This window comes from Oncorhynchus masou, unplaced genomic scaffold (assembly GCF_036934945.1).
Source record: "Oncorhynchus masou masou isolate Uvic2021 unplaced genomic scaffold, UVic_Omas_1.1 unplaced_scaffold_916, whole genome shotgun sequence".
Classification (NCBI taxonomy): Eukaryota; Metazoa; Chordata; class Actinopteri; order Salmoniformes; family Salmonidae; genus Oncorhynchus; species Oncorhynchus masou.
In genome coordinates, this window is record NW_027015637.1 from 147,380 (window position 1) to 174,879 (window position 27,500).

A 27,500-nucleotide genomic window follows, 5' to 3' on the forward strand; every position below is an offset into this window, starting at 1 on the left:
CACATGTGACTAACATTTGATTTTACATTGATAATGTATTTATTCATATTCATGTGTTGTAGTCTATGTTTATGTGAGTCAGTCTCAAGACTGAAATCGGTCGTTCCGCCTGAACAGGCAGTTAACCCACTGTTCCGAGGTCAGCTATTGAAAATAAGAATTTGTTCTTAACTAACTTGCCTAGTAAAATAAAGGATTTTTTATTTTTTTAAACTTACCCACAAATTCAGGAGTCCCAAAATGTTTTTAAACTCTGCTCCCGCCGATTTTGTGAGCGAGTCCGAAATCGATTGTTTGATCCTTGGCAATGGCACGTTCTTGTCCAACAGCAGGATGTTTTCAGGCTGAAAAACAGAAAGAGAGTGAAGGGATTTGCTGAGAGAGCATTTCTGATCATTAGTGTGAGTTTACTGGGTCTGTTCCAGTCCTGTCTCCTTAGGAGAAAGATCAGAAAAATAAACCCCACAACTCCAACGCCAGATAAACCCCACACAACCCAACGCCAGATAAACCCTGTCAACCCAACGCAGATAAACCTAACGCTATATAAACCCTGTCAACCCAACGCCAGATAAACCTTGTCAAACCCAACGTCAGATAAACCCGTTAACCCAACGCCAGATAAACCCTGTCAACCCAACGCCAGATAAACCCTGTCAACCCAACGCCAGATAAACCCCCCGCCAACCCAACGCCAGATAAACCCTGTCAACCCAACGCCAGATAAACCCTGTCAACCCAACGCCAGATAAACCCCACAACCCAACGCCAGATAAACCCCGTCAACCCAACGCTCAGATAAACCCTGTCAACCCAACGCCAGATAAACCTTTGTCAACCCAACGCCAGATAAACCCCGACAACCCAACGCCAGATAAACCCTGTCAACCCAACGCCAGATAATCCCCGTCAACCCAACGCCAGATAAACTTCGTCAACCCAACGTCAGATAAACCCGTCAACCCAACGCCAGATAATCCCCACAACCCAACGCCAGATAAACCCTGTCAACCCCAACGCCAGATAAACCCTGTCAACCCAACGCCAGATAAATCCCTGTCAACCTAACGCCAGATAAACCTGTCAACCCAACGCCAGATAAACCCCCTTAACCCAACGCCAGATAAACCTTGTCAACCCAACATCAGATAAACCTGTAACCCAACGCCAGATAAACCGGTCAACCCAACGCCAGATAAACCCAACGTCAGATAAACCCTGTCAACCCAAAGTCAGATAAACCCTGTCAACCCAACGTCAGATAAACCCTATCAACCCCAACGTCAGATAAACCCTGTCAACCCAACGTCAGATAAACCCAACGCCAGATAAACCTGTCAACCCAACATCAGATAAACCCAACGCTGACAGATAAACCCCGGCCAACCCAACGCCAGATAAACCCTGTCAACCCAACGCCAGATAAACCCTGTCAAACCCAACGCCAGGTAAACCCTGTCAACCCAACGTCAGGTAAACCCTGTCAACCCAACGCCAGATAAACCCGTCAACCCAACGCCAGATAAACCCTGTCAACCCAACGCCAGATAACCCCGTCAACCCAACGCCAGATAAACCCTGTCAACCCAACGCCAGATAAACCCTGTCAACCCAACGCCAGATAAACCCCGCACAACCCAACGCCAGATAAACTCCTAGTCAACCCCAACGCCAGATAAACCCGTCAACCCAACGCCAGATAAACTCCTGTCAACCCAACGCCAGATAAACCCAACGCCAGATAAACCCTGTCAACCCAAAGTCAGATAAACCCTGTCAACCCAACGCCAGATAAACCCTATCAACCCCAACGCCAGATAAACCTCGGCACAACCCAACGCCAGATAAACCCACCAGATAAATCCTGTCAACCCAACATCAGATAAACCCAACGCCAGATAACCCGCCAACCCAACGCCAGATAAACCCTGTCAACCCAACGCCAGGTAAACCCTGTCAACCTAACGCCAGGTAAACTCCTGTCAACCCAACGTCAGGTGAACCGTCAACCCAACGCCAGATAAACCCTGCCGTCAACCCAACGCTGATAAACTTTGTCAACCCAACGCCAGATAAACCCCGTCAACCCAACGTCAGATAAACCCTGTCTACCCAACGCCAGATAAACCCTGTCAACCCAACGACAGATAATCCCCGTTAACCCAACGTCAGATAAACCCCGTCAACCCAACATCAGATAAACCCTGTCAACCCAACGTCAGATAAACCTTGTCAACCCAACGTCAGATAAACCCAACGTCAGATAAACCCCACAACCCAACATCAGATAAACCCCGTCAACCCAACGCCAGATAAACCAACGCCAGATAAACCCGTCAACCCCAACGCCAGATAAACCCTGTCAACCCCAACGCCATATAAACCTCCTGTCAACCCAACGCCAGATAAACCTCGTCAACCCAACGCCAGATAAACCCAACGCCAGATAAACCCGTCAACCCAACGCCAGATAAACCCTGTCAACCCAACGCCAGATAAACCCCTGTCAACCCAACGCCAGATAAACCTAACGCCAGATAAACCATGTCAACCCAACGCCAGATAAACCCAACGCCAGATAAACCATGTCAACCCAACGCCAGATAAACCCCGCCAACCCAACGCCAGATAAACCCCGCCAACCCAACGTCAGATAAACCCCGTCAAGCCAACGCCAGATAAACCCTTGTCAACCCAACGCCAGATAAACCCCCGCCAACCCAACGCCAGATAAACCCCGCCAACCCAACGCCAGATAAACCCCACAACCCAACGCCAGATAAACTTCGCCAACCCAACGCCAGATAAACCCCACAACCCAACGCCAGATAAACCTCCGTCTAACCCAACGCCAGATAAACCCTGTCAACCCAACGCCAGATAAACCCTGTCAACCCAACGCCAGATAAACCCTGTCAACCCCAACGCCAGATAACCCTGTCAACCCAACGCCAGATAAACCCCGTCAACCTAACGCCAGATAAACCCCGTCAACCCAACGCCAGATAAACCCTGGCCAACCCAACGCCAGATAAACCCCGTCAACCCCAACATCAGATAAACCCTGTCAACCCAACGCCAGATAAACCCTGTCAACCCAACGCCAGATAAACCCAACGCCGATAAACCCTGTCAACCCAAAGTCAGATAAACTCGTCAACCCAACGCCAGATAAACCCTATCAACCCAACGCCAGATAAACCCTGCCAACCCAACGCCAGATAAACCTAAAACGTCAGATAAACCTGTCAACCTAACATCAGATAAACCCAACGCCAGATAAACCCCCACAACCCAACGCCAGATAAACCCTGTCAACTCAACGCCAGGGTAAACTCCTGTCAACCCAACGCCAGTAAACCCTGTGAACCCAACGCCAGATAAACCCCGTCAACCCAACGCCAGATAAACCTGTCAACCCAACGCCAGATAAACCTCGTCAACCCAACGCCAGATAAACCCTGTCAACCCAACGCCAGATAAACCCTTCAACCCAACGTCAGATAAACCCTGTCAACCCAACGTCAGATAAACCCTGTCAACCCCAACGTCAGATAAACCCTGTCAACCCAACGTCAGATAAACCCTGTCAACCCAACGTCAGATAAACCCAACGTCAGATAAACCCTGTCAACCCAACGTCAGATAAACCCTGTCAACCCAACGTCAGATAAACCCTATCAACCCAACGTCAGATAAACCGTCAACCCAACGTCAGATAAACCCAACGTCAGATAAATCCTGTCAACCCAACATCAGATAAACCCAACGTCAGATAAACCCGTCAACCCAACGCCAGATAAACCCCGTCAACCCAACGTCAGATAAACCCTGTCAACCCAACGTCAGATAAACCCTGTCAACCCAACGTCAGATAAACCCGTCAACCCAACGTCAGATAAACCCTGTCAACCCAACGTCAGATAAACCCTGTCAACCCAACGTCAGATAAACCCTGTCAACCCAACGTCAGATAAACCCTGTCAACCCAACGTCAGATAAACCCTGTCAACCCAACGACAGATAATCCCCGTCAACCCAACGTCAGATAAACCCCGTCAACCCAACATCAGATAAACCCCGTCAACCCAACGTCAGATAAACCTTGTCAACCCAACGTCAGATAAACCCAACGTCAGATAAACCCCGTCAACCCAACATCAGATAAACCCTGTCAACCCAACGTCAGATAAACCCAACGTCAGATAAACCCTGTCAACCCCAACGTCAGATAAACCCTGTCAACCCCAACGTCAGATAAACCCTGTCAACCCAACGTCAGATAAACCCTGTCAACCCAACGTCAGATAAACCTAACGCCAGATAAACAACCCAACGTCAGATAAACCCTGTCAACCCAACGCCAGATAAACCCGTCAACCCAACGCCAGATAAACCCAACGCCAGATAAACCATGTCAACCCAACGTCAGATAAACCATGTCAACCCAACGTCAGATAAACCCCGTCAACCCAACGTCAGATAAACCCCGTCAACCCAACGTCAGATAAACCCTGTCAAGCCAACGTCAGATAAACCCTGTCAACCCAACGCCAGATAAACCCTGTCAAACCCAACGCCAGATAAACCTTAACGCCAGATAAACCATGTCAACCCAACGCCAGATAAACCTAACGCCAGATAAACCATGTCAACCCAACGCCAGATAAACCCCGGCCAACCCAACGCCAGATAAACCATGTCAACCCAACGCCAGATAAACTCCCCACAACTCAACGCCAGATAAACCCCGTCAACCCAACGTCAGATAAACCCGTCAACCCAACGCCAGATAAACCCAACGCCAGATAAACCATGTCAACCCAACGTCAGATAAACCCAACGTCAGATAAACCAGTCAACCCAACGTCAGATAAACCCCCGCCAACCCAACGCCAGATAAACCCACAACCCAACGCCAGATAAACCCGTCAAGCCAACGCCAGATAAACCCGTCAAACCAACGCCAGATAAACCCCGCCAACCCAACGCCAGATAAACCCCGGCCAACCCAACGCCGATAAACCCTCACAACCCAACGTCAGATAAACCCCGTCAACCCAACGCCAGATAAACCCTGTCAACCCAACGCCAGATAAACCCTGTCAACCCAACGCCAGATAAACCCTGTCAACCCCAACGCCAGATAAACCCTGTCAACCCAACGCCAGATAAACCCCGTCAACCCAACGCCAGATAAACCCCGTCAACCCAACGCCAGATAAACCCCACAACCCAACGCCAGATAAACCCTGTCAACCCCAACATCAGATAAACCCTGTCAACCTCAACGTCAGATAAACCCTGTCAACCCAACGCCAGATAAACTAACGCCAGATAAACCCTGTCAACCCAAAGTCAGATAAACCCCTGTCAACCCAACGCCAGATAAACCCTATCAACCCCAACGTCAGATAAACCCCGTCAACCCAACGTCAGATAAACCCAACGTCAGATAAATCCTGTCAACCCAACATCAGATAAACCCAACGTCAGATAAACCCCGTCAACCCAACGTCAGATAAACCCTGTCAACCCAACGTCAGATAAACCCTGTCAACCCAACGTCAGGTAAACCCTGTCAACCCAACGTCAGGTAAACCCTGTCAACCCAACGTCAGATAAACCCTGTCAACCCAACGTCAGATAAACCCTGTCAACCCAACGTCAGATAAACCCTGTCAACCCAACGTCAGATAAACCCTGTCAACCCAACGTCAGATAAACCCCGTCAACCCAACGTCAGATAAACCCTGTCAACCCCAACGTCAGATAAACCCTGTCAACCCCAACGTCAGATAAACCCTGTCAACCCAACGTCAGATAAACCCTGTCAACCCAACGTCAGATAAACCCAACGTCAGATAAACCCTGTCAACCCAAAGTCAGATAAACCCTGTCAACCCAACGTCAGATAAACCCTATCAACCCCAACGTCAGATAAACCCCGTCAACCCAACGTCAGATAAACCCAACGTCAGATAAATCCTGTCAACCCAACATCAGATAAACCCAACGTCAGATAAACTCCGTCAACCCAACGTCAGATAAACCCTGTCAACCCAACGTCAGATAAACCCTGTCAACCCAACGTCAGGTAAACCCTGTCAACCCAACGTCAGGTAAACCCTGTCAACCCAACGTCAGATAAACCCCGTCAACCCAACGTCAGATAAACCCTGTCAACCCAACGTCAGATAAACCCTGTCAACCCAACGTCAGATAAACCCTGTCAACCCAACGTCAGATAAACCCTGTCAACCCAACGACAGATAATCCCCGTCAACCCAACGTCAGATAAACCCGTCAACCCAACATCAGATAAACCCTGTCAACCCAACGTCAGATAAACCTTGTCAACCCAACGTCAGATAAACCCAACGTCAGATAAACCCCGTCAACCCAACATCAGATAAACCCTGTCAACCCAACGTCAGATAAACCCAACGTCAGATAAACCCTGTCAACCCCAACGTCAGATAAACCCTGTCAACCCCAACGTCAGATAAACCCTGTCAACCCAACGTCAGATAAACCCTGTCAACCCAACGTCAGATAAACCCAACGTCAGATAAACCCAACGTCAGATAAACCCCGTCAACCCAACGTCAGATAAACCCTGTCAACCCAACGTCAGATAAACCCTGTCAACCCAACGTCAGATAAACCCAACGTCAGATAAACCATGTCAACCCAACGTCAGATAAACCCAACGTCAGATAAACCATGTCAACCCAACGTCAGATAAACCATGTCAACCCAACGTCAGATAAACCCCGTCAACCCAACGTCAGATAAACCCTGTCAAGCCAACGTCAGATAAACCCCGTCAACCCAACGCCAGATAAACCCCGGCCAACCCAACGTCAGATAAACCCTGTCAACCCAACGTCAGATAAACCCTGTCAACCCAACGTCAGATAAACCCCGTCAACCCAACGTCAGATAAACCCCGTCAACCCAACGTCAGATAAACCCCGTCAACCCAACGTCAGATAAACCCTGTCAACCCAACGTCAGATAAACCCCGTCAACCCAACGTCAGATAAACCCCGTCAACCCAACGTGGATGAAAGAAGTGCACTGTCAGAGGGCTTAAGTGTTGAAAGAGTCGTCCAGCCTTATTAAATGGATGTCCTGTCCTATTCTGCAGGGCTTCTCCTCTCCTCCTGTTTCCTGCTTCTGGGTGACACCTTTGAAACAAACCCAAAAGGTCAAACGTTGCCCTCCGACCTTCTATCACCGTGACCGTACTGTGTTCCTGACTTTGGCATTGCCAGCCGGCTGTGGTGTAAAGGAGCCTTCCTATGGACCCCTGGACTTCATATTTACCTCAGTCTGCACAGCCTGCATCCCAAATGTCACCCGTCTGCTCTTCCTCTCCTCTCTCTCGTCTCTCCCTCCTCCTCTGTCTCTTTCGTCTCTCCTCTCCTCTCTCTCGTCTCTCCCTCCTCCTCTGTCTCTCATTCTCCTCTCTCTCGTCTCTCATTCTCCCCTCTCTCGTCTCTCCCTCTCCTCTCTCTCGTCTCTCCCTCCTCCTCTGTCTCTCATTCTCCTCTCTCTCGTCTCTCATTCTCCTCTCTCTCTCGTCTCTCCTCTCCTCCTCTCTCTCCCTCTCTCTCCCTCATCTCTCCCTCTCTCTCGCTCGCCTCCCTCTCCTTTCTTTTGTCTCTCCCTCCCCTCTCTCTGCCTCCCTCCCCTCTCTCCCCTCTCCCTCCCCCTCTCTCTCGTCTCTCCCTCTCCTCTCATTTGTCTCTCCCTCTCCTCTCTCTCTCTCTCCCTCTCCTCTCTCTCATCTCTCCCTCATCTCTCCCTCCCCTCTCTTTTGTCTCTCCCTCCCTCTCTCTCATCTCTCCCTCTCCTCTCTTCTGTCTCTCCCTCCTCTCTCTCGTCTCTCCCTCCCCTCTCTCTCATCTCTCCCTCTCCTCTCTTTTGTCTCTCCCTTCCCTCTCTTTTGTCTCTCCCTTCCCTCCTCTTCTGTCTCTCCCTCTCCTCTCTCTCTCTCTCCCTCCCTCTCTCTCTGCCTCTCCCTCTCCTCTCTTGTCTCTCCCTCTCCTCTCTCTCATCTCTCCCTCTCCTCTCTCTCGTCTCTCCCTCCCTCTCTCTCATCTCTCCCTCTCCTCTCTTCTGTCTCTCCTCTTCCCTCTCTTTTGTCTCTCCCTTCCCTCTTTGTCTCTCCCTTCCCTCTCTTTTGTCTCTCCTTCCTCCTTTGTCTCTCCCCTCTCTCTCATCTCTCCCTCTCCTCTCTTCTGTCTCTCCCTCCCTCTTTTGTCTCTCCCTCCCCTGTCTCTTTCATCTCCCCTTCCCTCCCCTCTCTTTTGTCTCTCCCTTCCCTCTTTTGTCTCTCCCTCCCTCTCTTTTGTCTCTCCCTCCCCTGTCTTCATCTCTACTTCCCCTTGTCTCTTTTGTCTCCCCTCCTCGCTCCCTCTCTCCTGTCTCCTCCTCCCATCTCTTTCGTCTCCTCCTCCCTCTCCCATCTCTTTCGTCTCCTCCTCCCTCTCCTATCTCTTTCGTCTCCTCCTCCCTCTCCCCATCTCCTTCGTCTTCTCCTCCCTCTCCTCTGTCTCTTTCGTCTCCTCCTCCCTCTCCCATCTCTGTCGTCTCCTCCCTCCCTCTCCCCCGTCTCCTTTTCCTCTCCTCCTCTCCCCCTCTCCTTCGCCTCCTCCTCCCTCTCCCCCATCTCCATCGTCTTCTCTCCTCCTCTCCCCATCTCCTTCGTCTCTCCTCCCTCTCCCCTGTCTCTTTTGTCTCCTCCTCCCTCTCCCATCTCTTTCGTCTCCCCCTCTCCCATCTCTTTCGTCTCCTCCTCCCTCTCCTGTCTCTTTTGTCTCCTCCTCCCTCTCCCCTGTCTCTTTCGTCTCCTCCTCCCTCTCCCCCATCTCCTTCGTCTTCTCCTCCCTCTCCTCTGTCTCTTTCGTCTCCCCCCCTCTCCCATCTCTTTCGTCTCCTCCTCTCTCTCCTGTCTCTTTTGTCTCCTCCTCCCTCTCTCCTGTCTCTTTTGTCTCCTCCTCCCTCTCCTCCCTCTCCTGTCTGTTTCGTCTCCCCCTCCCTCTCCTGTCTGTTGTCTCCCCCTCCCTCTCCTGTCTCTTTCGTCTCCCCCTCCCTCTCCCATCTCTTTCGTCTCCTCCTCCCTTTCCTGTCTCTTTCGTCTCCCCCTCCCTCTCCCATCTCTTTCGTCTCCTCCTCCCTCTCCTGTCTCCTTCGTCCTCCTCCCTCTCCCTGTCTCCCGTCTCCTCCTCCCTTTCTCCCCCTCCCCCAGTCTTTCCTGTGGTGAGACCACTGCAAGCCTCTCTGTCAACGCCGGGAAGGACTGCACCCTTATTGAACCCTTTTCCCATACCTGACACAGCACTGTCTCTCTCCCTCTCCTTCTCTGTCCATCTCTCTATCTGAGGTAAAGTGCTGCGAGCTGCACCCCCCAAGTGTGTCTCTTATTAATGGGATTTAAAGCTCTCAGCAGTACAGATTTCAGCCATCCAAGCTCATGACAAGACCATAATGCATTATACAGTACCTGCTGTCTAAAGTGTTACCAATTTGACTATACTTCTCGAAACAGTTGTATATTTCAGCTTCACTTTGTACAGCAGTCTATACAGTCTTTCTATATATCTATCATCTTTGTACAGCAGTCTACACATCTTTCTATATATCTATCATCTTTGTACAGCAGTCTACACATCTTTCTATATATCTATTATCTTTGTATAGCAGTCTAAACATATTTCAACATATCTTTCATCTTGGTACAGCAGTCTACACATCTTTCTATATAAACTCCGCAAAAAAAGAAACGGCCCTTTTTCAGGACCCTGTCTGTCAAAGATAATTCGCAAAAATCCAAATAACTTCACATATCTTCATTGTAAAGGTTTTAAACACTGTTTCCCATGCTTGTTCAATGAACCATAAACAATGAATGAGCATGCACCTGTAGAAAGGTCATTAATTAAGACACTTACAGACGGTAGGCAATTAAGGTCACAGTTATGACAACTTAGGACACTAAAGAGGCCTTTCTACTGACTCTGAAAACAAAAACAAAAGAAAGATGCCCAGGGTCCCTGCTCATCTGCGTGAATGTGCCTTAGGCATGCTGCAAGGAGGCATGAGGACTGCAGATGTGGCCAGGGAAATAAATTGCAATGTCCATACTGTGAGACGTCTGTCATGGTCGAGGGCAGTGTGTCACAGCATCATCGGATTGAGCTTGTTGTCATTGCAGGCAATCTCAATGCTGTGCGTTACAGGGAAGACATCCTCATGTGGTACACTTCCTACAGGCTCATCCTGACATAACCCTCCAGCATGACAATGCCACCAGCCATACCTCTCATTCTGTGTGTGATTTCCTGCAAGACAGGAATGTCAGTGTTCTGCCATGGCCAGTGAAGAGCCCGGATCTCAATCCCATTGAGCACATCTGGGACCTGTTGGATCGGAGGGTGAGGGCTAGGGCCATTCCCCCCCCCCCCAGAAATGTCCAGGAACTTGCAGGTGCCTTGGTGGAAGAGTGGGGTAACATCTCACAGAAAGAACTGGCAAATCTGGTGCAGTCCATGAGAAGGAGATGCACTGCAGTACTTAATGCAGCTGGTGGCCACACCAGATACTCGCTGTTACTTTTGATTTTGACCCCCCCTTTGTTCAGGGACACGTTATTCTATTTCTGTTAGTCACATGTCTGTGAAACTTGTTCAGTTTATGTCTCAGTTGTTGAATCTTGTTATGTTCATACAAATATTTACACATGTTAAGTTTGCTGAAAATAAACACAGTTGACAGTGAGAGGACGTTTCTTTTTTGCTGAGTTTATCTATCATCTTTGTACAGCAGTCTATATATCTCTCTATATATCGATCATCTTTGTACAGCAGTCTAAACATCTTTCGAAATATCTATCATCTTTGTACAGCAGTCTATAGATCTTTCTATATATCTATCATCTTTGTACAGCAGTCTATAGATCTTTCTATATATCTATCATCTTTGTACAGCAGTCTATAGATCTTTCTATGTATCTATCATCTTTGTACAGCAGTCTAAACATCTTTCTATATATCTACCATCTTTGTACAACAGTCTAAACATCTTTCTATATATCTACCATCTTTGTACAACAGTCTAAACATCTTTCTATATATCTACCATCTTTGTACAACAGTCTAAACATCTTTCTATATATCTACCATCTTTGTACAACAGTCTAAACATCTTTAGAAATATCGATCATCTTTGTACAGCAGTCTATAGATCTTTTTATATGTCTCTGATCTGTGCAGGCCGTGGCAATAGAGCTTTCTATTCTGCAACTTCCTTTTATTATAGCCCTGTTCTACACAACTTCCTCCTATTATAGTCCTGTAGTTATCGTTCATTAGAGAGGAAGACCACGGTGTTGTGAGGATGGTACCATGGTAGTTATCGTTCATTAGAGAGGAGGACCAGTTTAGGATGGTACCATGGTAGTTATTGTTCATTAGAGAGGAGGACCAGTGTGTTGTGAGGATGGTACCATGGTAGTTATCGTTCATTAGAGAGGAAGACCACGGTGTTGTGAGGATGGCACCATGGTAGTTATTGTTCATTAGAGAGGAGGACCAGTTGTGAGGATGGTACCATGGTAGTTATCGTTCATTAGAGAGGAGGACCAGTGTGTTGTGAGGATGGTACCATGGTAGTTATCGTTCATTAGAGAGGGAGGACCAGTTGAGGATGGTACCATGGTAGTTATCGTTCATTAGAGGAGGACCAGTGTGTTGTGAGGATGGTACCATGGTAGTTATCGTTCATTAGAGAGGGAGGACCACGGTGTTGTGAGGATGGTACCATGGTAGTTATCGTTCATTAGAGAGGAGGACCAGTGTGTTGTGAGGATGGTACCATGGTAGTTATCGTTCATTAGAGAGGAGGACCAGTGTGTTGTGAGGATGGTACCATGGTAGTTATTGTTCATTAGAGGGAGGACCAGTGTGTTGTGAGGATGGTACCATAGTAGTTATCGTTCATTAGAGAGGAGGACCAGTGTGTTGTGAGGATGGTACCATGGTAGTTATTGTTCATTAGATAGGAGGACCAGTGTGTTGTGAGGATGGTACCATGGTAGTTATCGTTCATTAGAGAGGAGGACCAGTGTGTTGTGAGGATGGTACCATGGTAGTTATCGTTCATTAGAGAGGAGGACCAGTGTGTTGTGAGGATGGTACCATGGTAGTTATCGTTCATTAGAGAGGAGGACCACGGTGTTGTGAGGATGGTACCATGGTAGTTATCGTTCATTAGAGAGGAGGACCACGGTGTTGTGAGGATGGTACCATGGTAGTTATCATTCATTAGAGAGGAGGACCAGTGTGTTGTGAGGATGGTACCATGGTAGTTATCATTCATTAGAGAGGAGGACCAGTGTGTTGTGAGGATGGCACCATGGTAGTTATCGTTCATTAGAGAGGAGGACCAGTGTGTTGTGAGGATGGTACCATGGTAGTTATCGTTCATTAGAGAGGAGGACCACGGTGTTGTGAGGATGGTACCATGGTAGTTATCGTTCATTAGAGAGGAGGACCAGTGTGTTGTGAGGATGGTACCATGGTAGTTATCGTTCATTAGAGAGGAGGACCAGTGTGTTGTGAGGATGGTACCATGGTAGTTATTGTTCATTAGAGAGGAGGACCAGTGTGTTGTGAGGATGGCACCATGGTAGTTATCGTTCATTAGAGAGGAGGACCAGTGTGTTGTGAGGATGGTACCATGGTAGTTATCGTTCATTAGAGAGGAGGACCAGTGTGTTGTGAGGATGGTACCATGGTAGTTATTGTTCATTAGAGAGGAGGACCAGTGTGTTGTGAGGATGGTACCATGGTAGTTATCATTCATTAGAGAGGAGGACCACAGTGTTGTGAGGATGGTACCATGGTAGTTATCGTTCATTAGAGAGGAGGACCAGTGTGTTGTGAGGATGGTACCATGGTAGTTATTGTTCATTAGAGAGGAGGACCAGTGTGTTGTGAGGATGGTACCATGGTAGTTATTGTTCATTAGAGAGGAGGACCAGTGTGTTAGTTGACCTGAATGACTGGCATCCATGGCTAAGTTACCTAACAGGGCTGTTCATTAGAGAGGAGGACCAAATCTTGTCTTCGCTAAAATGGCTTCCCTCAGTTGCAGCTGCTCTTCTGAATGACTGGCATCACTAGACACACTCAGGTACTGAAGACAGTGAGTGTGTGTGTGTGTGTGTGTCCCAGGTGTGTGTGTGTTGTGTGATGTGTGTGACAGTGTGTGTGTGCTATCTTCCTAAGTGTGTGTGTGTGTGATGTGTGCGTGCAGTGCTGTGTGTGTGTGTTTGTGTGTGTGCCAGACTGTGCTCCCAGGCTAAGACTGTGTGTGTGCGTGTAAAACCAGACTGTACAGTACCTTGAGGTCAAAGTGTGCTATCTTCCTAGAGTGTAACCAGACTGGACTCCCCTCCAGAATCTGTTTGATAAACTGACTGCCTCCTCTTCACTCAGAGACTCCTTCTGGGCCAGAAGTAAAACAGCTCTCCCCTAAGACACCCTGCAGCAGACACACACACACACACACACACACGCACACCAGGCTAAGCATCTGTCCATCAGGTGAAAGATAAAACCAGACTGGCTCCCAGGCTAAGACAGTGTTAGTTAGATAAAACCAGACTGGCTCCCAGGCTAAGACAGTGTTAGTTAGATAAAACCAGACTGGCTCCCAGGCTAAGACAGTGTTAGTTAGATAAAACCAGACTGGCTCCCAGGCTAAGACAGTGTTAGTTAGATAAAACCAGACTGACTCCCAGGCTAAGACAGTGTTAGTTAGATAAAACCAGACAGGCTCCCAGGCTAAGACAGTGTTAGTTAGATAAAACCAGACTGACTCCCAGGCTAAGACAGTGTTAGTTAGATAAAACCAGACTGGCTCCCAGGCTAAGACAGTGTTAGTTAGATAAAACCAGACTGGCTCCCAGGCTAAGACTGTGTTTGTTAGATAAAACCAGACTGGCTCCCAGGCTAAGACAGTGTTAGTTAGATAAAACCAGACTGACTCCCAGGCTAAGACAGTGTTAGTTAGATAAAACCAGACTGGCTCCCAGGCTAAGACAGTGTTAGTTAGATAAAACCAGACTGGCTCCCAGGCTAAGACTGGGATTTCTTAAAATCAGGGGGAATTTCCTCTGACCTCGTTCTGATTTGTCAGGACCATAAACAGTCTAAAATCGTCTAGGGGCCCGTACCCACAAAGCCTCTCAGAGTAGGAAGGGCTGATCTAGGATCTGTCCATATTGTCTGATTCATTATGGATCTAAAGGGCTAAACTGATAAAATCAGCCTCTTTTTCTACTCTGAGAGGCTTTTGTGGATACGGGAGCAGAAGTGTAAACTACAACGCAGGATCAACGAGGTAACCAGCTATCTTGTGATAAAACAACCAGAAATAACCACCACAATGTTCTGGTTTATTTAGAATGCTAATCATAGAGATGTGTTTCTGCTTGTTTGTCAACTACATCATTCACATTTCAAGCTTATCCCCCCCCCCCCCAAAACAAAACCTAATGGGCAAGTTCAAATCCCCGGCGGCAATAAGAATATTCCGGAAAGTTCTCGATGGACGAACTCCTTAATCCTGGTTTGTAGTCTCAAGACTGAAATCGGTCTTTCTGCCCCTGAACAGGCACTGTTCCTCTGGTAAAATAAAGGTAAAATTTTTTTTTTAAATCCTGGGTAGTGTGACTCACAGCTCCAGGACGAGCACCACGTCAGTAAGGTTCTCGTAGACATCGTGGAAGGTGACTATGTTGGCGTGTTGTGTCTGCTGTAGGATGTTGACCTCTCTCTCTATCTCCTCCCTCCTGACCCCCCGTCGGCTGGATCTGCTCTGACGTTTCTTGATGAACTTAGCGGCGAACTCCAGACCTGTGCTCTTCTCCCAGCAACGCTTCACGATGGCAAACTGACCGCTGGAACACGGGAACGAGAGAAGGACACAAAAATGATGGAGAAAAAATATTCAGCAACACAATGTATGTTTGCTTGAAAATGAATGATTATGATGTTAACACCTACAACATGTGGTCTCTACAGAATCAGATCAGATGAAGGCCAGATGGGATGCTATGTTTAACACCTACAACATGTGGTCTCTACAGAATCAGATCAGACGATGGCCAGATGGGATGCTATGTTTAAAACCTACAACATGTGGTCTCTACAGAATCAGATCAGACAATGGCCAGATGGGATGCTATGAACGTTTAACACCTACAACATGTGGTCTCTACAGAATCAGATCAGACGATGGCCAGATAAGATGCTATGTTTAAAACCTACAACATGTGGTCTCTACAGAATCAGATCAGACTATGGTCAGATGGGATGCTATGTTTAAAACCTACAACATGTGGTCTCTACAGAATCAGATCAGACAATGGCCAGATAGGATGCTATGTTTAACACCTACAACATGTGGTCTCTACAGAATCAGATCAGACGATGGTCAGATGGGATGCTATGTTTAAAACCTACAACATGTGGTCTCTACAGAATCAGATCAGACAATGGCCAGATAGGACGGTACGTTAACACCTACAACATGTGGTCTCTACAGAATCAGATCAGACGAAGGCCAGATGGGATGCTATGTTTAAAACCTACAACATGTGGTCTCTACAGAATCAGATCAGATGAAGGCCAGATGGGATGCTATGTTTAACACCTACAACATGTGGTCTCTACAGAATCAGATCAGACAATGGCCAGATAGGATGCTATGTTTAACACCTACAACATGTGGTCTCTACAGAATCAGATCAGACGATGGCCAGATGGGATGCTATGTTTAAAACCTACAACATGTGGTCTCTACAGAATCAGATCAGACGAAGGCCAGATTGGACTGTATGTTATTTCCGTATCAGAAGATATTGTCAAGAGGATTTTCATGTATTATTACAATATTACATATCTAATGTCTGTTGCGGTGAAAACACTGTCTCTTTAAATACCGTAAATAACCACGGTGCAGTCAGAAGGTGAAGGGTTACCTCATTTTGTCCTACAGAATGTTCAGACATTTCTTCCTGCTCGGCTACCGATCTATTCATAGTGTCGAGGCCAACGCAGTGAGCTGAGCCTGACAACTCTGGGGTTTTTACATCATACACTTTCACAGACAACTAAACACATCGAAAGACCGTTCGCTGTTGTACACACCTGTGTTCACTATGGTAGCCTATGGTAGCCTATGGTGGTATGGTAGCCTATGGTAGCCTATGGTAGCCTATGGTAGCCTATGGTAGCCATATGGTAGCCTATGGTAGCCTATGGTAGCCTATGGTAGCCTATGGTAGCATATGGTAGCCTATGGTAGCCTATGGTAGCCTATGGTAGCTTATGGTAGCCTATGGTAGCATATGGTAGCCTATGGTAGCATATGGTAGCATATGGTAGCCTATGGTAGCATATGGTAGCCTATGGTAGCATATGGTAGCCTATGGTAGCTTATGGTAGCCTATGGTAGCATATGGTAGCCTATGGTAGCCTATGGTAGCATATGGTAGCCTATGGTAGCCTATGGTAGCCTATGGGAAATAATTTGCTGCACTTGATTTAGTACTATGTCCCCTGTACAATGCAATGCATGGTAGCCAGCATAGAACAGCACAGTCCTCTGAGCTAAATGGTAGCGCTCCTCAAATTACATCCAATACTTGGATGTACTGACCCAGCTCTGGGCTTTTATCCTCACATACAACAGAGCAAAGAAAGGACACCAAGAGGACTCACATAATTAAGTCAACGGCCGTTCAGCGGCTGTGTACCATAGTTGCACCTTCACTCTTAGAACAAAGGGTTCCAAAAAGGGTTCTTTGGCTATTCCCAAAGGAGAACCCTGTTTGGTTCCAGGTACATCCATTTTTGGTTCCAGGCAGAACTATTTTGGGTTCTAGATATCACCTTTTTCTTTAAATGTGTTCCCATGGAGTGCACTGCTTATGTCTAGTAGGGGACAGGGGCCCCGTGGGGACAGGGTGAACCCTTTTAGGGACAGGGGGGACAGGGGTCCGAAGGGGACAGGGTGGCCCGTGGGGACAGGGGGGACAGGGGGTCCGTGGGGGACAGGGTGGTCCGTGGGGGACAGGGGGGACAGGGGGTCCGAAGGGGACAGGGGGGCCCGTGGGGACAGGGGGGACAGGGGGTCCGTAGGGGACAGGGGGGACAGGGGTCCTAGGGGACAGGGGGGCCCGTAGGGGACAGGGGGGTCCGTAGGGGACAGGGGGGACAGGGGTCCGTAGGGGACAGGGGGCCCGTAGGGGACAGGGGGGGGGGACAGGGGGTCCGTAGGGGACAGGGGGTCCGTGGGGGACAGGGGACGTGGGGGGGTCCGTAGGGGACAGGTGGGGGACCCGTAGGGGACAGGGGGGACAGGGGGACAGGGGACAGGGGGCCCGTAGGGGACAGGGGGCCAGTAGGGGACAGGGGGGACAGGGGGCCCGTAGGGGACAGGGGGTCCGTAGGGGACAGGGGGTCCGGGGGACAGGGGGTCCGTAGGGGACCCATAGGGGACAGGGGGTCCGTAGGGGACAGGGGGGACAGGGGGTCCGTGGGGACAGGGGGCCCGTAGGGGACAGGGGGCCCGTAGGGGACAGGGGCCCGTATAGGGGACAGGGGGTCCGTAGGGGACAGGGGGACAGGGGTCCGTAGGGGACAGGGGGCCCGTAGGGGACAGGGGGTCCGTAGGGGACAGGGGGGACAGGGGGTCCGTGGGGGACAGGGGGCCCGTAGGGGACAGGTGGGACAGGGGGCCCGTAGGGGACAGGGGGTCCGTAGGGGCCAGGGGGCCAGGGGGACAGGGGGCCCGTAGGGGACAGGGGGCCAGTAGGGGACAGGGGGGACAGGGGGGCCGTAGGGGACCGGGGGCCAGTAGGGGACAGGGGGCCCGTAGGGGACAGGGGGGACAGGGGGTCCGTAGGGGACAGGGTGGCCCGGGGGACAGGGGGTCCGAAGGGGACAGGGGGCCCAGTAGGGGACAGGGGGGACAGGGGGCCCGTAGGGGACAGGGGGGACAGGGGGCCCGTAGGGGACAGGGGGCCCGTAGGGGACAGGGGGACAGGGGGTCCGTAGGGGACAGGGGGGACAGGGGGCCCGTAGGGGGACAGGGGGCCAGTAGGGGACAGGGGGGTCAGTAGGGGACAGGGGGTCCGTAGGGGACAGGGGGTCCGTGGGGGACCCGTAGGGGACAGGGGGCCCGTAGGGGACAGGGGGCCAGTAGGGGACAGGGGGCCCGTAGGGGACAGGGGGGACAGGGGGCCAGTAGGGGACAGGGGGGACAGGGGGCCAGTAGGGGACAGGGGGCCAGTAGGGGACAGGGGGCCAGTAGGGGACAGGTGGGACAGGGGGCCCGTAGGGGACAGGGCGTCCGTAGGGGACAGGGGGCCATAGGGGACAGGGGGGCCAGTAGGGGACAGGGGGGACAGGGGGCCCGTAGGGGACAGGGGGTCAGTAGGGGACAGGGGGTCCGTAGGGGACAGGGGGTCCGTAGGGGACATGGGGGACAGGGGGCCCGTAGGGGACAGGGGGCCAGTAGGGGACAGGGGGCCCGTAGGGGACAGGGGGACAGGGGGCCAGTAGGGGACAGGGGGGACAGGGGGCCAGTAGGGGACAGGGGGCCAGTAGGGGACAGGGGGGACAGGCGGCCCGTAGGGGTACAGACAGTGACTCCATGTGTTTTTCCTCTACTGTCAGACAGTGACTCCATGTGTTTTTCCTCTACTGTCAGACAGTGAGGTAAAGTGATACTCCTCCTGCATAGTGTAGCTGTGTGATTAAACACAGACACACATCTCTAAAGATAGAAGGAAGCCATCTTTAAACTGGAGCGTGAGGAGTGACTGTCAACAGAACAACCCCATTCACTGTCATGTCAACAGAACAACCCCATTCACTGATATCTCAACCCCATTCACTGTCATGTCAACAGAACAACCCCATTCACTGTCATGACAACAGAACAACCCCATTCACTGTCATGACAACCCCATTCACTGTCATGTCAACAGAACAACCCCATTCACTGTCATGTCAACAGAACAACCCCATTCACTGTCATGTCAACAGAACAACCCCATTCACTGTCATGTCAACAGAACAACCCCATTCACTGTCATGACAACAGAACAACCCCATTCACTGTCATGACAACAGAACAACCCCATTCACTGTCATGACAACCCCATTCACTGTCATGTCAACAGAACAACCCCATTCACTGTCATGTCAACAGAACAACACTCTCACTAGTCTACCTGCCGCCCCTCCACTCTAACCAGTAGTCTACCTGCCGCCCCTCCACTCTAACCACTAGTCTACCTGCCGCCCCTCCACTCTAACCACTAGTCTACCTGCTGCCCCTCCACTCTAACCACTAGTCTACCTGCCGCCCCTCCACTCTAACCACTAGTCTACCTGCCGCCCCTCCACTCTAACCACTAGTCTACCTGCCGCCCCTCCACTCTAACCACTAATCTACCTGCCGCCCCTCCACTCTAACCACTAGTCTACCTGCCACCCCTCCACTCTAACCACTAGTCTACCTGCCGCCCCTCCACTCTAACCACTAGTCTACCTGCTGCCCCCTCCACTCTAACCACTAGTCTACCTGCCGCCCCTCCACTCTAACCACTAGTCTACCTGCCGCCCCTACACTCTAACCACTAGTCTACCTGCCGCCCCTCCACTCTAACCACTAGTCTACCTGCCGCCCCTCCACTCTAACCACTAGTCTACCTGCCGCCCCTCCACTCTAACCACTAGTCTACCTGCCGCCCCTCCACTCTAACCACTAGTCTACCTGCCACTAGTCCCTGCCCCTCCACTCTAACCACTAGTCTACCTGCCGCCCCTCCACTCTAACCACTAATCTACCTGCCGCCCCTCCACTCTAACCACTAGTCTACCTGCCGCCCCTCCACTCTAACCACTAGTCTACCTGCCGCCCCTCCACTCTAACCACTAGTCTACCTGCCGCCCCTCCACTCTAACCACTAGTCTACCTGCCGCCCCTCCACTCTAACCACTAGTCTACCTGCCGCCCCTCCACTCTAACCACTAGTCTACCTGCCTCCCCTCCACTCTAACCACTAGTCTACCTGCCGCCCCTCCACTCTAACCACTAGTCTACCTGCCGCCCCTCCACTCTAACCACTAGTCTACCTGCCACCACTCCACTCTAACCACTAGTCTACCTGCCGCCCCCTCCACTCTAACCACTAGTCTACCTGCCGCCCCTCCACTCTAACCACTAGTCTACCTGCCGCCCCTCCACTCTAACCACTAGTCTACCTGCCGCCCCTCCACTCTAACCACTAGTCTACCTTCCGCCCCTCCACTCTAACCACTAGTCTACCTTCCGCCCCTCTAACCACTAGTCTACCTTCCGCCCCTCCACTCTAACCACTAGTCTACCTTCCGCCCCTCCACTCTAACCACTAGTCTACCTTCCGCCCCTATCGTAATACTGTACCTTCCTAATTCTTCTCCGATATCGTAGAAATCCTCCACTGTCTGCTGCTTGAACAGGGCCATGCCTGCAGTCATAGACGGGGACGATGCCGTGGTTATGATGTGTAATAGATGGGTTCTCTGTTCCGTCCATTATAGAAGTAAACCCTGTGTAAAAGAAGATAATGACATCTGATATTTCAGCAGGTGAAGTGTCGTGTTTGCGTGGGAGTTGTACAATAACAAACACGGCGACGTGCAACAACATGGCCAACATCACAGAATCAGAGAAACATTTAGCCTACATACAAAAAAAACGTGTCTTCATTTTAAAATCATTACGATATATGAATTATGAGAAGAACGTTATAATTAAGCAATAAGGGGGTGTGGTATATGGCTAACGGCTGTTAGGTTCGACCAACGCAATAAGAGGTGCCTTGTCGCTATTATAAACTGGTTACCAACATAATTAGAGCAGTAAAAATAAACGTTTTATCATACCCGTGGTATACGGTCATGGCAGTCAGCCAATCAGCATTCAGGGCTGGAACCACCCAGTTTATAACTAGTGTTATTCCATACTATTACTCCTGGTCTGTTGGTCAACTCTTATCAGCAACTTATTGTAGAGACATTTGATTTGACTTTCTGCATCACCAAATATCAAGGGAATTGTGCGACGCAACACCTTAAATGACGCATACAGATTACCATTACAATAAAATATAGAGATATAGAAATATAGAGACATTTTAAAAAGATCTTACCATGTTGAAATGACCGTCAAAAGCGTGTCCACAAACCTCTTCGTTCACTCTCGTTTCTTTTCAAAGTTTACCGATCACCGTGTCGACGGCATTTCCCTACTGACCACGCGCGCTCTCAGGTTCACACTAAATGTCACTTGTTACCACGCGATAGAGCTACCTTCCCTGAGTCTATTTTCAAAGTTACAAATACACGTCTCTGTGTGTGTGTGTGTGTGTGTGTGTGTGTGTTCTCTTCCACTGCTTACAACATACAACGACAGGACAAAACATTAAGAACACCTACTCTTTCCATGACATAGACTAACCAGGTGATTACAGGTGAAAGATATGATCACTTATTGATGTCACTTGTTAAATCCACTTCAAATCAGTGTAGATGAAGGGGAGGAGTCATGTTAAAGAAGGATTTTTAAGCCTTGAGACAAATTAAGACATGGATTGTGTCTGTGTGCCATTCAGAGGGTGAATGGGAAAGACAAAATATTGAAGTGCCTTTGAACGGTGTACGATAGTAGGTGTCAGGAACACTGGTTTGTGTCAAGAACAGCAACGATGCTGGGTTTTTCACTCTCAACAGTTTCCCTGTGTGTATCAAGAACGGTCCACCACCCAAAGGACGTCCAGCCAACTTGACACAACTGTGGGAAGTATTGGAGTCAACATGGGCCAGCATCCCTGTGGAACGCTTTCAACACTTTGTAGAGTCCCTGACGCGATGAATTGAGGTTGTTCTGGGCACAAAAGGGGGGTGAAAAATGTGACACTGTGTATGTAGTATGGTATTCTATAGCAAGGAGTATTGAAAAGCCCTGCCATGATGTGTAGTGCAGTAACTATACCACAAGAGGGCACAATAGCACTAGAACATGAACACAGACATCTTCACCTTGTTATCATACTGCATCAGGTATCGGCTTCTAATGGACGGAACTGAGATCCAGAAGGTCATAGTGCTGATATTACAGGATATTCCACAGTGTGACATCACAGCAGCAAGATTTGCGACCTTTTGCAACCAGAAAAGGTCAACCAGTGAACCACAAACACCATTGTAAATACAACCCATATTTATGTTGATTTATTTTCCCTTGTGTACTTTAAACTATTTGCACATCGTTACAACACTGTATAAAGACATAATATCACATTTGAAATGTCTTTATTCTTTTGGAACTTTGTGGGTATAATGTTTACTGTTAATTTGTATTATTTATTTCATTTTAGTTTATTATCTACCTCACTTGCTTTGGCAATGTTAACATATGTTTCCCATGCCAATAAAGCCCTTAAATTGAAATTGAAATTGAATTGACAGATGGGTTCAGGTAGTGGATCAGGAGAGGACCGATGGGTCCAGGTAGTGGATCAGGAGAGGACCGATGGGTTCAGGTAGTGGATCGGGAGAGGACCGATGGGTTCAGGTAGTGGATCAGGAGAGGACCGATGGGTTCAGGTAGTGGATCAGGAGAGGACAGATGGGTTCAGGTAGTGGATCAGGAGAGGACCGATGGGTTCAGGTAGTGGATCGGGATGGGTTCAGGTAGTGGATCAGGAGAGGACCGATGGGTTCAGGTAGTGGATCAGGAGAGGACCGATGGGTTCAGGTAGTGGATCAGGAGAGGACCGATGGGTTCAGATGTAGTGGATCAGGAGAGGACAGAGGACCAATGGGTTCAGGTAGTGGATGAGGAGAGGACCGATGGGTTCAGAGTGGATCCGATGGGTTCAGGTAGTGGATGGAGGACCAATGGGATCAGTACTGTGGTGGATGAGGAACCGATGGGTTCAGGTAGTGAATCAACCAATGGATCAGATTCTGTACTCTAGGTGATGAGAATTAACCAATGGGATCAGATTCTGTACTCTAGGTGATGAGAATCAACCAATGGGATCAGATTCTGTACTCTGGGTGAGGAGAATCAACCAATGGGATCAGATTCTGTACTCTGGGTGATGAGAATCAACCAATGGGATCAGATCCTCTACTCTGTGTAAATGTAATTACAGCGTCAGGTATTGATATTGATGCTGGGAAGACTGGAGTCCCTCATACTATGGGGATGATATATCACGTTGCATCTATCCAGCAGAGAACACAGTGAAAACATCACAATGTTTGGCAGCTTGGTTTCAGGTTTATCTTCTCATTTTACGCCAATGTAAGTTAATCTGTTTGTTGTGGACGGGACGGACAGATGGGATCAGATTCTGAGAGACAGGTGACAGACAGACAGACAGACATTATTTAACAGGACAGACAGACATTATTTAACAGACAGACAGACATTATTTAACAGACAGACAGACAGACAGACAGACAGACAGACATTATTTAACAGACAGTGACAGACAGACAGACAGACAGACAGACAGACAGGGGTTATTTAACAGATACATGTTCTCTCAGGGTTGGCAGAAACATCTATCGTATCCAGACATAATCAGAGTCTGCGAAGAGACAAACCGGTGTTGTGATACAGGTCTGATTAGTCTCTCAGGAGATGAAACGGCCTTATTGTCACAGGATCTACATGGCTTTAATACAACACCTGTCAGCAGCTTGATGTCCAGACCTCAGACTGCCATGGGTTAAATCAGGGGTCACAGTTTCTGGGACTCATGACCTGTGATGTCAGAATGACCTCTTAACCGTGGGATCAGAGGGTTTCTGGGTAACTCATGACCTGTTATGTCATTACAGACCTCAGACAGATCAGGGGTCACAGGGTTTCTGGGAAACTCATGACTGTCATTAATGACAGTAACAGACAGGGGTTAGCTTGTGGGGTCACAGCTTGTGTCCAGATGACATGCCATGGGTTAATTCAGGGTCACAGGGTTTCTGGGTAGTCCAGACAAATCTACTTTGACACAACGACAGACACACACATGGTTATGGGCTTAAAGAAGGAATTTTATTTTTTTATTTTAACTTTATTTAACAATGTCAGTTAAGAACAAATTCTTATTTCCAATGACAGGAACAGTGGGTTAACTGCCTGTTCAGGGGCAGAACGACAGATTTGACTTGTCAGACGGGGATTTGAACAAGACAGACAGACAGACAGACAGACCAGACATTATTTAACAGTCTTCCTCATTTAAGACAACAGACAGACAGACAGGGGGCTTATCAACATCCACGTCTTCCTCATTTAACCCAACCCCCCAGAATCAGAAGGGGGGCTGCCTTAATCAACATCCACGTCTTCCTCATGTTCTCTGATTTAACCCAACCCCCCTGAATCAGAGGTTGGCTTAAGAAACATCTTCCTCATTTACCCAATCCAGACCATTAATCAGAGAGGTGTTGTGACACAGGGGGTCTTAATCAACATCCACGTCTCCTCATTTAACCCCCCCCTGAATCAGAGAGGTGTAGGGGGTATCCAGTCTTTAAATCTGACAGATGGTCTTTAATTCCTCATTTAACCCAACCCCCCTGTCAGCAGGTTGTGCCTTAATCAACATCCACGTCTTCCTCATTTAACCCAACCCCCTGAATCAGAGAGTACCTCTTAACTGTCTTCCTCATTTAACCCAACCCCTCTGTCAGAGAATCAGGGGCTCTTAATCAACATCCACGTCTTCCTCATTTAACCCAACCCCCCTGAATCAGAGAGCTTGTGTCAGGGGGCTGCCTTAATCAACATCCACGTCTTCCTCGTGGGTCTGAATCAGAGGTGTCATGTGGGGGGGTCAACATCCAAATCTTCCTTTAATCAACATCCTGTTATGTCATTAATCCTTACTCATTTAACCCAACCCCCTGAATCAGGGGTCACAGGGTTTCTGAATCAGTAGGTGGGGGGCTGCCTTAATCAACATCCACGTCTTCCTCATTTAACCCAACCCCTCTGAATCAGAGAGGTTAGGGGCTGCCTTAATCAACATCCACGTCTTCCTCATTTAACCCAACCCCCCTGAATCAGAGAGGTGCAGGGGGGGCTGCCTTAATCAACATCCACGTCTTCCTCATTTAACCCAACCCCCTGAATCAGAGGTGCAGGGGGGCTGGTCTTCCTCATTTAACCCAACCCCCCTGAATCAGAGAGGGGGTTAATCGACTGCCTTCCTCATTTAACCCAACCCCCCTGAATCAGAGAGGTGGGGGGATTTGTACATCCACGTCTTCCTCATTTAACCCAACCCCCCTGAATCAGAGAGGATTTGCCTTAACTTCCACCTTTATTTAACCCAACCCCCTGAATCAGAGACCACTAGGTTAAGAACATTTAACCCAACCCCCTGAATCAGAGAATCAACATCCACTGTCTTCCTCATTTAACCCAACCCCCCTGAATCAGAGGTGTAGGGGGGGGCTGCCTTAATCAACATCCACGTCTTCCTCATTTAACCCAACCCCCTGAATCAGAGAGGTGTAGGGGGGCTGCCTTAATCAACATCCACATCTTCCTCATTTAACCCAACCCCCTGAATCAGAGGTGTAGGGGGGGTTGCTTAATCAACATCCACGTCTTCCTCATTTAAGAATTTAACCCAACCCCCCTGAATCAGAGAGGCCAAGGGGGGTTAACTGCTGTTAATCAACATCCACGTACCTTTCCTCATTTAACCCAACCCCCTGAATCAGAGAGGTGTAGGGGGAGACCTAAACAGTTTTCCTTTAATGACATCCACGTCTTCCTCATTTAACCCAACCCCCTGAATCAGAGAGGTGTAGGGGGGGGGGCTGCCTTAATCAACATCCACGTCTTCCTCATTTAACCCAACCCCCCTGAATCAGAGAGGTGCAGGGGGGGGCTGCCTTAATCAACATCCACGTCTTCCTCATTTAACCCAACCCCCCTGAATCAGAGAGGTGTAGGGGGGGCTGCCTTAATCAACATCCACGTCTTCCTCATTTAACCCAACCCCCCTGAATCAGAGAGGTGTAGGGGGGGGGCTGCCTTAATCAACATCCACATCTTCCTCATTTAAGTTGAACCCCCCTGAATCAGAGAGGTGTCAGGGGCTGCCTTAATCAACATCCACGTCTTCCTCATTTAACCCAACCCCCTGAATAGAGTTGAAATGGGGCTCCAGGGTATAATCAACATCCTTTCCCTCTCAGGGTATAGAGTTGAAATGTATTCTCTCAGGGTATAGAGTTGAAATGTATTCCATCTCAGAGTATAGAGTTGAAATGTATTCCCTCTCAGGGTATAGAGTTGAAATGTATTCCCTCTCAGGGTATAGAGTTGAAATGTATTCCATCTCAGGGTATAGAGTTGAAATGTATTCCATCTCAGGGTATAGAGTTGAAATGTATTCCATCTCAGGGTATAGAGTTGAAATGTATTCCCTCTCAGGGTATAGAGTTGAAATGTATTCCATCTCAGGGTATAGAGTTGAAATGTATTCCATCTCAGGGTATAGAGTTGAAATGTATTCCCTCTCAGGGTATAGAGTTGAAATGTATTCCATCTCAGGGTATAGAGTTGAAATGTATTCCACTCAGGGTATAGAGTTGAAATGTATTCCATCTCAGGGTATAGAGTTGAAATGTATTCCCTCTCAGGGTATAGAGTTGAAATGTATTCCATCTCAGGGTATAGAGTTGAAATGTATTCCATCTCAGGGTATAGAGTTGAAAACTATTCCATCTCAGGGTATAGAGTTGAAATCTATTCCATCTCAGGGTATAGAGTTGAAATCTATTCCATCTCAGGGTATAGAGTTAAAAAACTATTCCATCTCAGGGTATAGAGTTGAAATCTATTCCATCTCAGGGTATAGAGTTAAAAACTATTCCCTCTCAGGGTATAGAGTTGAAATGTATTCCATCTTGAGTTTTCACCCCAATATTACACTTTATATATTTTCATAGAAGACTGAAATATAACTAAACAGTTTGACATAGAAACACCTGATTTTCTGGCAGTAAAAAAATAAATAAGTAATTAAAAATATGAATAACACTCCACCCACAGGGCCACTGGGTCATTTGACTGCAGGAAAGAGAGTTTGTATTTATTTCCATGCGAGCCCCGTTGTCACAGTGTGGTACGGAATCAGAAAGGCAGATAGGTAAATGACTGACTCAGGTATAGAGGTAGAAGGGCTGGTAGAGGCCCATGGAGAAGATACACTGAGACAATGGCATTGTTCATCGCACTGTTCATCAACACACACACACACACACACACACACACACACACACACACACACACACACACACGCGCACGAATACACACACACATACACATGAATA

At 48.8% G+C, this 27,500-nt stretch overlaps 2 pseudogenes; one reads left to right on the plus strand and one right to left on the minus strand.

The window, feature by feature from the left end:
- Nucleotides 1–246: 246 nt before the first annotated feature.
- On the minus strand, nt 247–21,456 carry LOC135538138 (death-associated protein kinase 2-like; annotated as a pseudogene).
- On the plus strand, nt 15,543–18,137 carry LOC135538134 (scavenger receptor class A member 3-like; annotated as a pseudogene).
- Nucleotides 21,457–27,500: the final 6,044 nt, after the last annotated feature.